Source organism: Nilaparvata lugens, unplaced genomic scaffold, assembly GCF_014356525.2.
Source record: "Nilaparvata lugens isolate BPH unplaced genomic scaffold, ASM1435652v1 scaffold7372, whole genome shotgun sequence".
NCBI lineage: Eukaryota > Metazoa > Arthropoda > Insecta > Hemiptera > Delphacidae > Nilaparvata > Nilaparvata lugens.
In genome coordinates, this window is record NW_024093121.1 from 1 (window position 1) to 13,386 (window position 13,386).

The 13,386-nt window shown below is 34.4% G+C and overlaps 1 pseudogene; it reads left to right on the plus strand.

Annotated features, from left to right (window-relative positions):
- The first annotated feature begins 13,232 nt into the window (after window positions 1-13,232).
- Window positions 13,233-13,356, plus strand: LOC120356645 (annotated as a pseudogene).
- Window positions 13,357-13,386: the final 30 nt, after the last annotated feature.

A 13,386-nucleotide genomic window follows, 5' to 3' on the forward strand; every position in this document is an offset into this window, starting at 1 on the left:
ATTTTAACTCTAAGGGTGGTTTTTAAGGGTTTAAAGTTCGTCTCTTTGCAAAAATATTCTTCAAACATGCTAGACGCGCACTAAGAACGGATTTCTAGATATTTTGCCTCTAAGGGTTTCAAAGGAAGAAAAGGATCCTATTAAGTAGGTTATGAACATGGTAAGTGAGTGCCATATTATGGAAATGAGATAATATTTATTTATTGACATGTGATATTCTAACATATGTTGTAATCATTGGAAATAACAAAATAATATGATAGAAATTCAAAAAAGAACACCTGTTCTATAATTGCTTTCTACCTGATTCCACTCAACCTCAATAATATTGTTCTGATAATATTGATAAATATGTTCAATAATATTATTATTATTGATATAATAAAAGTATTGTTTTAATAATTAATTATTATCATTAATATAATAATATATTGTTTTGGTAATCAATAAAATATTTATATTTTCACAAACTCTGTATAATTTATAATGGTGAATGTGAAACAGCTGCATCAAAGAAATTATCTCAAAAACATATGTTTAGGAAAACCATAGTTTTGAACTTCGTTTTCCTGATGGAATTTATAGCCAACACGTGGCATGTATTATTAATTTTTCAGCTAGAACAGTTTTTTGAGACTGCTGAATAAACGTCTACAGTTTTATCAATGCTGTATCGGCAATATGAAAACGCATGCACTTATATGTCTTTAAATAAAGGTGTTGATATCTACATGATAATTATTCTCTACCATTTATATTTAATTAAAATTTCAAAATTATTCAAGCCTTGATAGAATGATTGACTCACTGTACAATCAGTCGAAATTTTAATATTGAAATGAGGGGTATTTGGCAAGCTGAACAAAAATTCCTATGCACCTTTTTGATATTATTTCTTCAAATGAAAAATGAGTTTTGTTGGTTTTCAAAACTCCCCCTGAAAAAGAACTATTCATTTCATCCTATCTTTTAGTAAAATAACATTATGCTCATGTTCGTTGAAAGGCAAGATGTTCGGAGGAATGCACGGTTTGCTGCGCGGTTCGAGGTTCGGTTCGGCATGTGTGGACGCACCTTTAGTTGTTACAGGACATTTATACAGATCACAGGCCAAAGCAACATAATAATCTATCTTCTTCTTCTTTTTCTTCTTCTTCTTACTCCTCTTCTCCTTCTTTCTCTTCTTCTTCTTCTTTCTCTTCTTCTTCTTCTTCTTCTACCTATACTAAAAGGCTAAGCCTCGACAAACTGACAGATTTATAGTATTCCTGGTGATTGAGCCTGTCTTTTTCAGCGTTGTCTATTAATAATAAAGCTTAATTTACAACTAGCTTACCCAGCGAACTTCGCACCGCCAATGCATCTCATGTTACACTTGACTTTATTTGGTGAATCATGAAATTTATCTGACAATCAACATGTTCATTTACATCTCAATACGGACTTCCTATGTGCTTAGTCATGCAGCATTCATTATTCCGAAAACATATTATTCTTCTCAATCAATTGGTAGTAATATCTATCAGTAAAGTTTTCAATTAAAAAAAAGGTTACATCAGGGTTTCAAAGAAAAATATTTAATGTTTCCATAGCTGTAGATTGTCGATATATGGTCCAGGAAATATGCGATGTACGATGAATCACACAGAATTCCATATTCTTTCCATTTTAGGATGAATATAAGCTAAGCTAAATTCAAAGAATTGTAAATTATTCTTTCATTCTTCAGTAATTAATGAATGCAATATGAATACTATACTATACATATATATATATATATATAATATATATATATATATATATATATATATATATATATATATATATATATATATATATATAATATATATATATATATATGTTATATATGTTATATATATATATATATACTCTCTTTCATTAGGTGAATAATCTTTTTCAACATTTTCCAGTTTCTCAATGATAGGGGAGTGATAATAATTATTTGTATAGGTCTTCTAAGGAACCATTATCAACAGCTGGTACCAATCGACTACACTTCAACTCCAAACTACCGTTTTAATACCAGTACACAATAATTTATCACAGGGTGATATGTTTATTACAGCTGGTAACTTTAGATGCTGAATCATATTATCACAATATGATCTTGAATCATGATCATCTTTTCGTTCTTCAGTAGCCGCTCGGCCGAAAATTTCGAAAACATATGTCTGTAAATGTATTAATAAATAATTATTATTAGCCCCCCTATTAAAATTTCTGTTCAGAAACCATCCCCAATATTCACACAACATATTCCCAAAGTTTCATGCCGTTATGTCAAGTAGTTTTCAAGTCTACAGGGAACAAACAAACATACAAACAAACACACAATCAGACATTCATTTTTTTATAAATAGATTTCCATTTGGCTCAAACAATAGCCTCTCTAAATGAAGGTAGAATGATAAGGATTCAGTTCTGTTGTTTTAACATTTTTTCAAATCACTTTCAAAAAGTTCATGTAGTAGGTACCTACTATTGTGTTTGAGACACTTCTGGCGCTATCATAGTTTCACCACTATTCTGTTCCACAGTCCTATCTCTTGCAGTCGTTAACTATATCTATAATAATTATATTAAGTAAAGAGCTGGCTTATGCACGTACGGGATAGGAAAATTATGTTTGACGCATCATCACGTCTGAACTACTGGACTAATTAACTTGAAATTTTGCTTATAGATTCTTAATTTAACCAAGGATGGTTATAGGCCTATTCTCAATTCTTCAAAATTTCATTACGTCAAGTTTTAAAATAGATCCTTGCGAAGCACGGGTTCTTGCTAGTAGAACTATAATCTAGATAGAGTACCTCTTCGAAACAGTTGTTAACTGGCAACTAAATTAATAATTTTGTCAGGTTGGCATTAAGTTGAGTTGACTTTGTTAGGTTGGCAGCAAGTTGAAGATTTAAATGCATTTATCGCGGAAAAATTGATTGGGCACTGCTACTTCAATCCTGGGAATATTATATTACTAGCCGTCAGGCTCGCTTCGCTCGCCATATCCGTTCAGCCAGACGTTTAGTCTGGACACCCGACTGAATTGTCCCAACATATGATAAAAAATGCTCAAATGAAAAATGCAGGCGAGCGAAGCGAGAGCGCCCTGGCTAGTCAGATATGGCGAGCGAAGCGAGCCTGACGGCTAGTGTCAGAATAATTTCTGAATTTGGTCAAATTTAATCATAATTTTCTGATGAATATGATTTGAAATAATGAGAAAAAAAGAAAGACTACAGCTCTCTGTGACATATTGTATATCTACTTTCCAAGAATCGTTATCTCCAATAATCGATCTTATGATCTTTTTCATAATAATAATGTATTTATTTGAATGCATATGATATTTATAATTTTGTTTTCGGTCTTTTTTAATCTTTTCATGAACTAATCAGGGAACATTACACGCCCCATACAGTACAAGATTTCATCTCCTACATCCTTCGGGCACCCCTGGTTTGGAAATTGCTTTCTGATGGTTCGGGACCCACTTAAAGCTTCCATCATCATTAGTTTTATCAGCTACGCACAAGTCTGGAGCTCATGTTGACATCATTCTCAGAAATAACTATCTCCTTATTTTAATGATATCTACAATATTACGGTTCCTACTTTACAATAATGTTTGTATATCAAATTGAAAAATGTACAAATTATTTCTGCTATCATTATCAACTTTAGTTTGTTCTGGGTTCCGGAACACCCCGATTAATATCTCGAGACCAAATAATTTCAGGTACAGTATTGTTATGTAATTGATAGTATCTTTTCTACCCAGCTGAGAAACATCCCAATTTACTATTCAACTCTTCAAATTTTCGGGCACTAATATTGATCAATGCTGATCCTTATCTGGTTTAGAAACATCAAATTCGTTACTCAAGGACTATTACTTTTGCAAGGGTGCCCAAGTCTTCAGGAGAAAGCTCGAATTTTAGAACAATTCAATGAGCCGTTTCTGTAATCATACCTGGGCAAGTAAACAATGAAGGGTTATTCCAGATCTAAAATTAATCTTCAGTGGTTTTCGATGGATGAACCGAGTTCACGGCGGGCTTTCCCAGGATAATCCAATGCCGAAAAGTTATATAGGTCTTCGCTGGATTACGGAAATACTCAAAAGTATGTGGTGACATTCACTTCAAACTCTCAGCATTTCTTGGTATTGATGCTTTCCCTTCAACCATTACTGAAAATTGAGTGAATCTCAAGTAAGAACTTAAAATGATTGGAATCTTGATTGGAAACATTTATTTCTCCAAACTAGAAGATTGGAGATTGAAGCGAATTTGTGGCTCATTAAACAACTGCCGTATTTTGTCACATCCTTTTCTGTATTTTCCCTACTGTATTTCTTATCTATCGACTTTGTTTGCATGTTTGCAATTCTCTTGAACTGCCTAGCACGCTTTGATTGCCTAGCCACCAAACTTGGCTGATCAGCACTGGCTGCTTGACAACCAGTTTTTGTAGAGTTCTGTTATTCATTAGATAAATGTCAGACTAATTTTTAAATTTGATATAAATAACATATTATCCTATATTTTTTATGGATATGATTATCCTAGATAAGGATAAGAAATAAAGACCATAGCCTTCCGTAACATAGTTCCCAATAATCATTATCTTCTATAATTAGCTTATACCGCATAGTCTTTTTCGTAATAATAATATATTTCTGTTTTCATTCCTTTTCGATCTTTTTATTTGTGAAATCATGAATGATTTAAAAAATATTCAGCTTCTACCGCTCATACAAAAGAATCTCATCAGTCATTCATTAAAGGTGCTGCTAGCCCTTTTTCTGGGACCTCCTCAAAATTTTCAAGGACACAGTCTGCGTTCATCTTCCCACCCCTTCCAGTGGGCACCCCCACTGGTTTAGAGATCGCTTCCTGGTGGTTCGGAACCCATCTAAATATGGGAGCTTTTACCTCATCATTAGTTGTTTTAGCTACGCAAAAGTCTGGAGCTCATGTTGGCATCATCCTCAGAGAAAAAAATATTCTCATTCATTTTACTAACTTAATAGCTACAATGTTACGATCCCTTCTTTACAAATGTTGCATAAAAAATTGAAAATTTGCATCATATTTTGGAAAGTAGCTTGATATTGTACATAGCTGGATCAATTCATCTGCAATAATGGAACATGAAATAAATTTATAATCTCATTTTTCAAAATACATATACTCTCAAGATGACAATATATTCCAACATTGAAGAGTTATTTCGTTGAACAACATTGAGTCTGCACAAAAATTCGTCATCAGCCATTACCAGTAGGTCATCAGCAAGCTCAGTAAGTCCGTACAATAGAAAGGAGTGAGATAGCGCAGAGCCGGCAGCCAATGAGAACACGTTGAACTTGTAGCTGAAATAAACAAAATGGAGTGTTTGTGATGACGTAAAGGCAACAGCCAATGAGAAAGCGTTTTGGGCGTGGACTTGTTCTTCACACCTAAAGCGTACTCGTACGTGATTGGTCGACGTTGTTTGAAGTGGTAGATACCTCAGCTAACATTGAAATTGGTTTCTATCACTAGAATTCAAGATGGGCGGTTTTTCAGCTAACTTTCCATACCTTGAAACAATATTGTGTTCCAATTATCAAAAAAAATATTCATACTTTGAAAAATGCAATCTCTCATTTCTGTCCATCTATATTGTGTTCCACTTTCCATTGGATTTTCAATGAATTATTACTGATATTTTGATTGAATGCCAAGAGAACCAATCAGAAAAACCTTTTCTGATTGTTTCTCCTGGAATTTAATCATTATTAAAATTTAACAGGCTTTTGTGTAACCGATCTTTCGGGTCAATTCCTCTCAAAGTCAATTGAATTTGACCACCATAGAATTATGTTATCGAACGTCGTCAAATTTGTTCGTTGGTTCTCCTGGCATTGGCTCCGATGGTTGACATCATCTTAAAGTGGTTGAATTTGATAGACGTACGCACAACCGGGAGTCAGATTTGTGGATCAGTTTGATTGACAGTTGGTTTAGCAGGAAATTCAATCAGCCAACTAATAGAAATTTTTCGACATCTCACGGGAAACATCAGAACTATTACAAAAAACTCAACACATTATGGCGTTTCCAAATTTAAAAATTATTTATATTATCACCCAATATGGCACAACACTATATAATATAAATAATCAAATTTTAGGCATATAGTCGAAATACAATAATGATCTGAAGTTTTACAGTTTTCCTCCTATTTTATTGGGTGATGAGTGGAGATGATTTATGATTTCATATTTGGATTCATCTTTTCATAGTTCAATATTTTTTGGAAAACTAGAACTTTTAAAAATTAAAAATGTTTATGTTAAAACTTCTCAGGTGTTCAAAAACTTCTTGAAACCTTTGCCTGTCCCTTTGTGAGGCAGGAGTATTATTATCTTAGTACGTACTATATAATCATATGATAATGGAAAGCTATAATAAAAACAGCTATACCTCCCTTGTTTTTGGGTATTTTTGAAAATGGGACTTACACTTTAAAGAATTGGTGGTCGCTGAATCCAAAATCCGAAATCAGAAATTTTCTATCTATATTTTTAAGGAAGTTAGACTTTGAGAAAAAGTGATGAGTCATACTTTGAGCAAACGTCGGCGTAGTTGTTAGATCAGTCGGCTTATTCGTAAGATCCCCATGTGAAAGTACAGGAGAGCTGCAAAATATGAAATATGATCTTCCATAATATGATATTCCAGGAGCGAGGTCTCTGCCGTGTGAAACTGGCCTTACTGCGATGACTCCACCACCTTCCAGCTGCATCAATGTTTTACGCTGTTTCAATTTTTCGAAAAAGTCAACACTGTTTTCATGCTGAGAAGGTCTACTTCTCAGATAACTTGTCAAGTATCTTTATTTCCAATATTTAGAGCCTGGCCAACACAGAGTGCGATCTGGAACTGCGTTCATAGGTTTCTATATCTGTATCTGAGATAGCTCTCAAAGATATAGATATAGAAACCCATAGTATAGCAGATCGCTTTCTGTGTGACTGGGCACTTGGATTGCTACTATAAACAGAGTTTGTGAATCCCGATTTTATTGGGATATGTGGTATCTCGTGTCTTATACCTTAAGAAGCAGAGAAACTTGACGAAACTTTTATTCTGTTCTCTTCTCTGTGTTAACCAAAATAATACCTTAAATATCGTATAATAAACAGTACCTTTGTTGTAGTACTGCTTCGTGTTACTACCAGAGAGTATTGATATAGAATGTTATAGAGAAGAGATCTATAGAATGTTATAGAGAAGAGATCACAATGGAGTATCGATACATTTTTCATGCAGTCCCTTGAAATGTCCATACAACTGTCTACCTTGATATAGTGAAACCTGATTTAGCACTGATTTCACGATAGTGCATTTTCTGAGCACTATTCCTTGAGTTGTACTAGTGGAAAGGAGGAAAACAGATCCCTTTTAAATCTCTTATAAAACGCCTCATATAGTATAACCCGATTAAGTACTATAGAAATCACTATGGAAGAGTTGTTATCAATAATAAATTATTATTAATGATCAATTTTTTTTTAGTTATTTATTTTTTTGACTTGGATGACCTTGAGGTTAGGTTTGATCATCTTGGGTGACCTTGAGGTTAGGTTTGGTCGTCTTGGGTGACCTTGAGGTGAAGGAGGACTACTCATGACTACTTTTTATACTACTCATTAGTCTCAAGTCAGGCGGGTCATCCATTCATTATCCGTTCAGGAACATATTATTCCTGCAATGCACATCTTCCAAGCTTTCTGTCCTGTCGTACCGTGACGTGTCGTCCCGGAATCGGTAAGTGTGAGCGCAGCTATCAGGTCTGGCTGTCGATACGCCAACCCAATCAGCCCATCTTCTCTGATGGTTTTTTGTTGTCGTGTCGCGAGAAATCAGTGTGTTGAAATATTAATTAGACTACCATAAAGCTGATTTCCTACAAACTTCATTTCTCACTTTTCATGATTTTAGGATTCAATTTCTTTTCAATAATATAATTTGTTGCAATTGCTATAAACTATGGATTTTGACAGCTCCTCAAGCACATCAAAGTTTGAAATTATTTCCCTTTTTAATTTTCAATAATACAATCAGGATTACTTGAAAGCCAAATTGCGCTGACTGAATGAAAAATCGCAGAGCTTCAGAGTGGTGGAACTTTCCAGTCTCCCCACCAGACGGCATTTTTATATTAGATTTTTCCACTTTTTCGAGTCAGTCTCTTTTGTGCCGCTCCTCGCGAACATCCAAAGAACATCTGATTGGCCAGGACCTGGACCTTCCTCTAGACCTCACCTTCCAGCCAAAGCTGACGAGATGGTCATTAAAAAGAGGATTGGTATCGTACTCAATTAATTATTCATCATTCTATTAGTTATAATGTCATCTTGTTTTTCTTTTTTATAGGAATTTAAAATAATAAATAAAATGCTTAATTCTAACCAAGAGGAAAATCCTCAAAATACCTGAATAGATGTCAAAAATTATTAATCAAATTGAAATAAAAAGAAACTCCTTTTTATATAAGATAATTAAGACTTGTTCGATAATAATCTGTTTTCCTTTTCTTCATAGCCTAAATTATATAACTATTAATTTATATATTTAAAATTAATTTCTTTTTGAATATTGTAACCAATAAATTTTGTATTTCATAGAATGATTTCTTCTTTTCATTTAAGAAGTATCTGCTCTACCATCTTTAGCTATGTATCTCCTTTGTAACTTTTCTTCCCATTTGGGAAGTGGTGGAGCCCCAATATTTTTCAAAAAAATTATAACATTGGTTACAAATGGTGATACATATTAATTGTTTTCTTTTATCGTAATGAAATAATTGTAAAAGCTTACTTTCCTATGTCACAAATGGTGGAGTCACGCCGTGTTTATTTCTGTTCACTAAAAATTAAAGCTTGAAAGCTTAATCATTAAATAAATGAAATAAAAATGTAAAAAAAATGTTTTCCATCAATAGCTCTATACTTTAAAATCATGGAGCTCCAAAAACATCTAGTGAAAACACTAATTGAGTCAGCTAGGTTCAATCTTTTTTTTTCTTAATGGTTTCCAATGCCTCACTCTGGATTCGCACACAACAGTGACAGTGAACATAAAATATAATTCCCATAAGTTCTAATGGTATTATCCATACTTACTCAGAGGATTGGATATTTTGATTTTCGCAGTTATAAACTACAGCCTTCTTTAATACTATCCATCAGAGTAAATCCTGCCTGTATTACGTGTCGGCGAGAAATCGGTGTGGAAACAGCTAATGGATGTTGGGGTTTGTGTATCAAAAATGCTAACATCAAAAGCTAATCTCTTTCAAGACATACTGGCAACAGGTCAGCCCGAGTTGAAAGCAGAGAAAGGTCGAGAGGCTATTATGTTACTTTCAGTTATTAAATTGCAAGCAATTAATAGTCCACACGACAGCTGATTTTCTACCAAGTTACATTGAGATATCAATATTGCATGCGTCATTGCATGCAATTAATAATCCACTGGACAGCTGATTTATGATGAATAGTTCTAGTCTGATTTTTACGGTAATATTGGCGTTCGAAGGAGACTCCTTCTCCTTTTGTATTATCCTTGAAATGAACATTTCAAAAAACCTTATGTATACGTCAGGGAAACGAACACATGAAGAGAATGGAAGATCAGAACGCGAGAATAGCATCGCAAAGGGAGAAGAGCGATAAATGAATGCCGGACGAAAAGGAATTGGGACCAAAGACGAGATAAACCTGGTGGATATGCCAATGCAGGAGATAAAAAGCGGAATTTTCAAACTGAGGTGATCTCAAGGCGCTGAACAACCATAATATTTCAAAAATAATTATCGAAGAAAAATTAAAGATCAGGAAAAAAAGCAATGAATTTATTTTGTACCAGTCTCGAACCAAAGTGTCCCCGTAACGCATTGTGCATTTTATCATATTACAATCATTAGGTTGAATTTGCAATACCTTTATTATGTTTTGTTGAAGACGTTCGATAATATAATTCTAGGGTGGTTAAATTCAATTGGGTTTGAGTGAAATTGACTCGAAAGATCAGTTACACAAAAGCCAGTTAAATTTTAATCATGATTAAATTCCAGGAGAAACAATCGGAAAAGGTTTTTCTGAGAATAAGGCTTCTCTGATTGGTTCTCGTGGCATTCAATCAAAAAATCAGTAATAATTCATTGAAAATCCAATGGAAAGTGAAACACTATATGAAACACAATATATGTAGATGGACAGGAATGAGAGATTGCATTTTTTCAGTGTATGAATATCTTGTTTGATAATCCGAACACAATATTGTTTTGATGTATGGAAAGTTAGCTGACAAACCGCCCATCTTAAATTCTAGTGATAGAAACCAATTTCAATGTTAGCTGAGGTATCTACCACTTCAAACAACGTCGACCAATCACGTGCGAGTACGCTTTAGGTGTGAAGAACAAGTCCAGGCCCTAAACGCTCTCTTATTGGCTGTTGCCTCTACGTCATCACATAGACTCCATTTTGTTTATTTCAGCTACAAGTTCAACGTGTTCTCATTGGCTGCCGGCTCTGCGCTATCTCACTCCTTTCTATTGGACGGACTTACTGATCTGGCTGATGACCTACTGGTAATAGCTGATGGCGAACTCTCGTGCAGACTCAATGTTGTTCAACGAAATTATTCTTCAATGTTGGAATAAATTTTCATCTTGAGAGTATTTTCATTATGAAAAATGAGATTATAAATTTATTTCATGTTCCATTATTGCAGATGAATTCATCCAGATATGTACAATATCAAGTTACATTCCAAAATATGATGCTAGTTTTCAATTTGGTATGCAACATTATTTGTAAAGTAGAGATCGTAATATTGTAGCTATCTAGTTAGTAAAATGAATGGGAATATTTTTTTCTCAGAGGATGATGCCAACATGAGCTCCAGACTTTTGCGTAGCTAAAAAAACAAATGATGAGAGGTAAAAGCTCCCATATTTAGGTGGGTTCCGAACCACCAGGAAGCGATCTCTAAACCAGGGGTGCCCACAGGAGGGGGTGAGAAGTTGAACTCAGACTGCATCCTTGAAAATTTTGAGGTGGTCCCAGAAAAAGGACAAGCAGCACCTTTAAAAAATGACGACTGATGAGATTCTTTTGTGGATTCAATCTGTGGTTTTTGACAATTTCTTGGTTTTTTAATTAATGTTAATAATTACCACAATATCAACTTCTCAACAACACAAAAAGGGAAAAAAATTTACCTTTATACCTTTACATACACATTTTTCTCTACAACTGCAGTATTGGACTCCAATACAATAAAGATTTTTTTTAAAATAAAATATATTGTGGTTTTTGACAATTTCTCGGTCTTTTTAATTTGATGTTAATAATTACCACAATATCAACTTCTCAATTACACAAAAAGGAGAAAAATTTACCTTTATACCTTTACATACACATTTTTCTCTACAACTGCAGTATTGGACTCCAATACAATAAAGATTTTTTTAGAATAATTTATCCATTAATTTGTTAAATAAATTTAATAATATTAATAATTAAAATAAGATGATTCAATTTAATTACTCATCATAATAATTTATTTTATAATGATATATTATTAGAATAAGATAAAACAATATAAGTATTATCTGCAAAAAAAACTGGCAGGAATGAGAATTGAACCTGGGTCCCACAGAGTGACAGACCACGGTCTTACCGAATCGCCCACCATGTGCTAGTAACAATAGATGCGAAGAAGTATGGCAATGAATCGCTGTATCTTCAAAGACACATCCTTTCTGGATTGAGGTTAGTTTGGTTTTTTAAATATTCCAAAAAGCCAGAGGTTTTATCAAAAATCGTTACACATACGTTTCTGCGCCTTGTTTTAGAGAACTTGCATACCAAATCTCATCCAAATCGGACAATAACTTCGACTGTAACTGCGGTTCAAACAAACAGAAAGCCGATCGAGTCGAAACTAAGACCTCAACTTCGCTCCGATCAATTAATTTGGTTACCTACAATTTTGGGGTGCATGGTTTACCCGATTTTAGGGTGTGATTACATTGAATGCGTATATTAAGCAAGTGCACGTCAGCTAAAAATCTGGTGTGGCGCACTCACACAACTTTCCTTGCCGTTATGAGAATTGAACACCTGACGCTAGTGTACTCGCACATCTCAAGTCTACTATTCAAAGATAATTATGAGACAGCTGGTGATAGGTCAATAACGCTGGAGACACACGAGGTCTGCTATCTCTTCGTAGTGAATGATTTATTAGAACCAACAGTTTGCAATCAATAATCACATTTTCTCGGATTTCAGGCTTATTTTCAATTTAAGTGGAAAATGTTACTGGACATTAATGCAGAGATTCCATGCTCAATCTTTTCCACTTGAAATTTTTTTGTTTAAATTGTATATGAAGGCTGATAATCGAGAATCTAAAATCAAACTTTGCATAGATGGGGCGGAGCTCCTGAAATTTCCACAGATATGGACTTGTTGCAGTTGATAGAGCTTATCAATGAATATTTCAGATATGAATTTGATCAAAATCGTTGGAGCCGTTCTCGAGAAAATCGCGAAAAACTGTTTTTGACAAACATTTTCGCCATTTTAGCCGCCATTTGGGAAACATTAGATCGAAATTGTTCGTGTCGGATCCTATAGTGTAAGGACCTACGTTCCAAATTTCAAGTCATTCCGTTAACTGGGAGATGAGATATCGTGTACACAGACGCACAAACACTCATACACACACACACACCACACACACACACACACAACACACACACAACACACACAAACACACAGGACCAATACCCAAAAACCACTTTTTCGGACTCAGGGGACCTTGAAATGTATAGAAATTTAGAAATTGGGGTACCTTAATTTTTTTCGGAAAGCAATACTCCTTACCTAGGTAATAGGGCAAGGAAAGTAAAAAACGTTACAAAACGTTGTGACTTGTATGTAGCCTGCTCACATTGAACGCAACCAGCAAGTGCAAGCGTCCAGGATTTTTTTTCTCAACATCTGCATGCTGCATACTTGGTCATGCCACAAAGCAAGACATCTCATGTTTTCCTTCCTTCTTTATTCAAGGTATGGTTCAATATTAATGAACTTAGATGATATTTATTACTAAACTCTCTAATCTTCTAACTTTCCCTTTGCCAACGGCAATACACGTTCAATACACCGGTTACTCATCCGATCACCGAAGTTAAGCAACGTCGGGTGTGGTCAGTACCTCGATGGGTGACCGCTTGGGAACACCCATCAACATGCTGTTGGCATTCTTTTGATCTGGCCACTTATAAAATTTC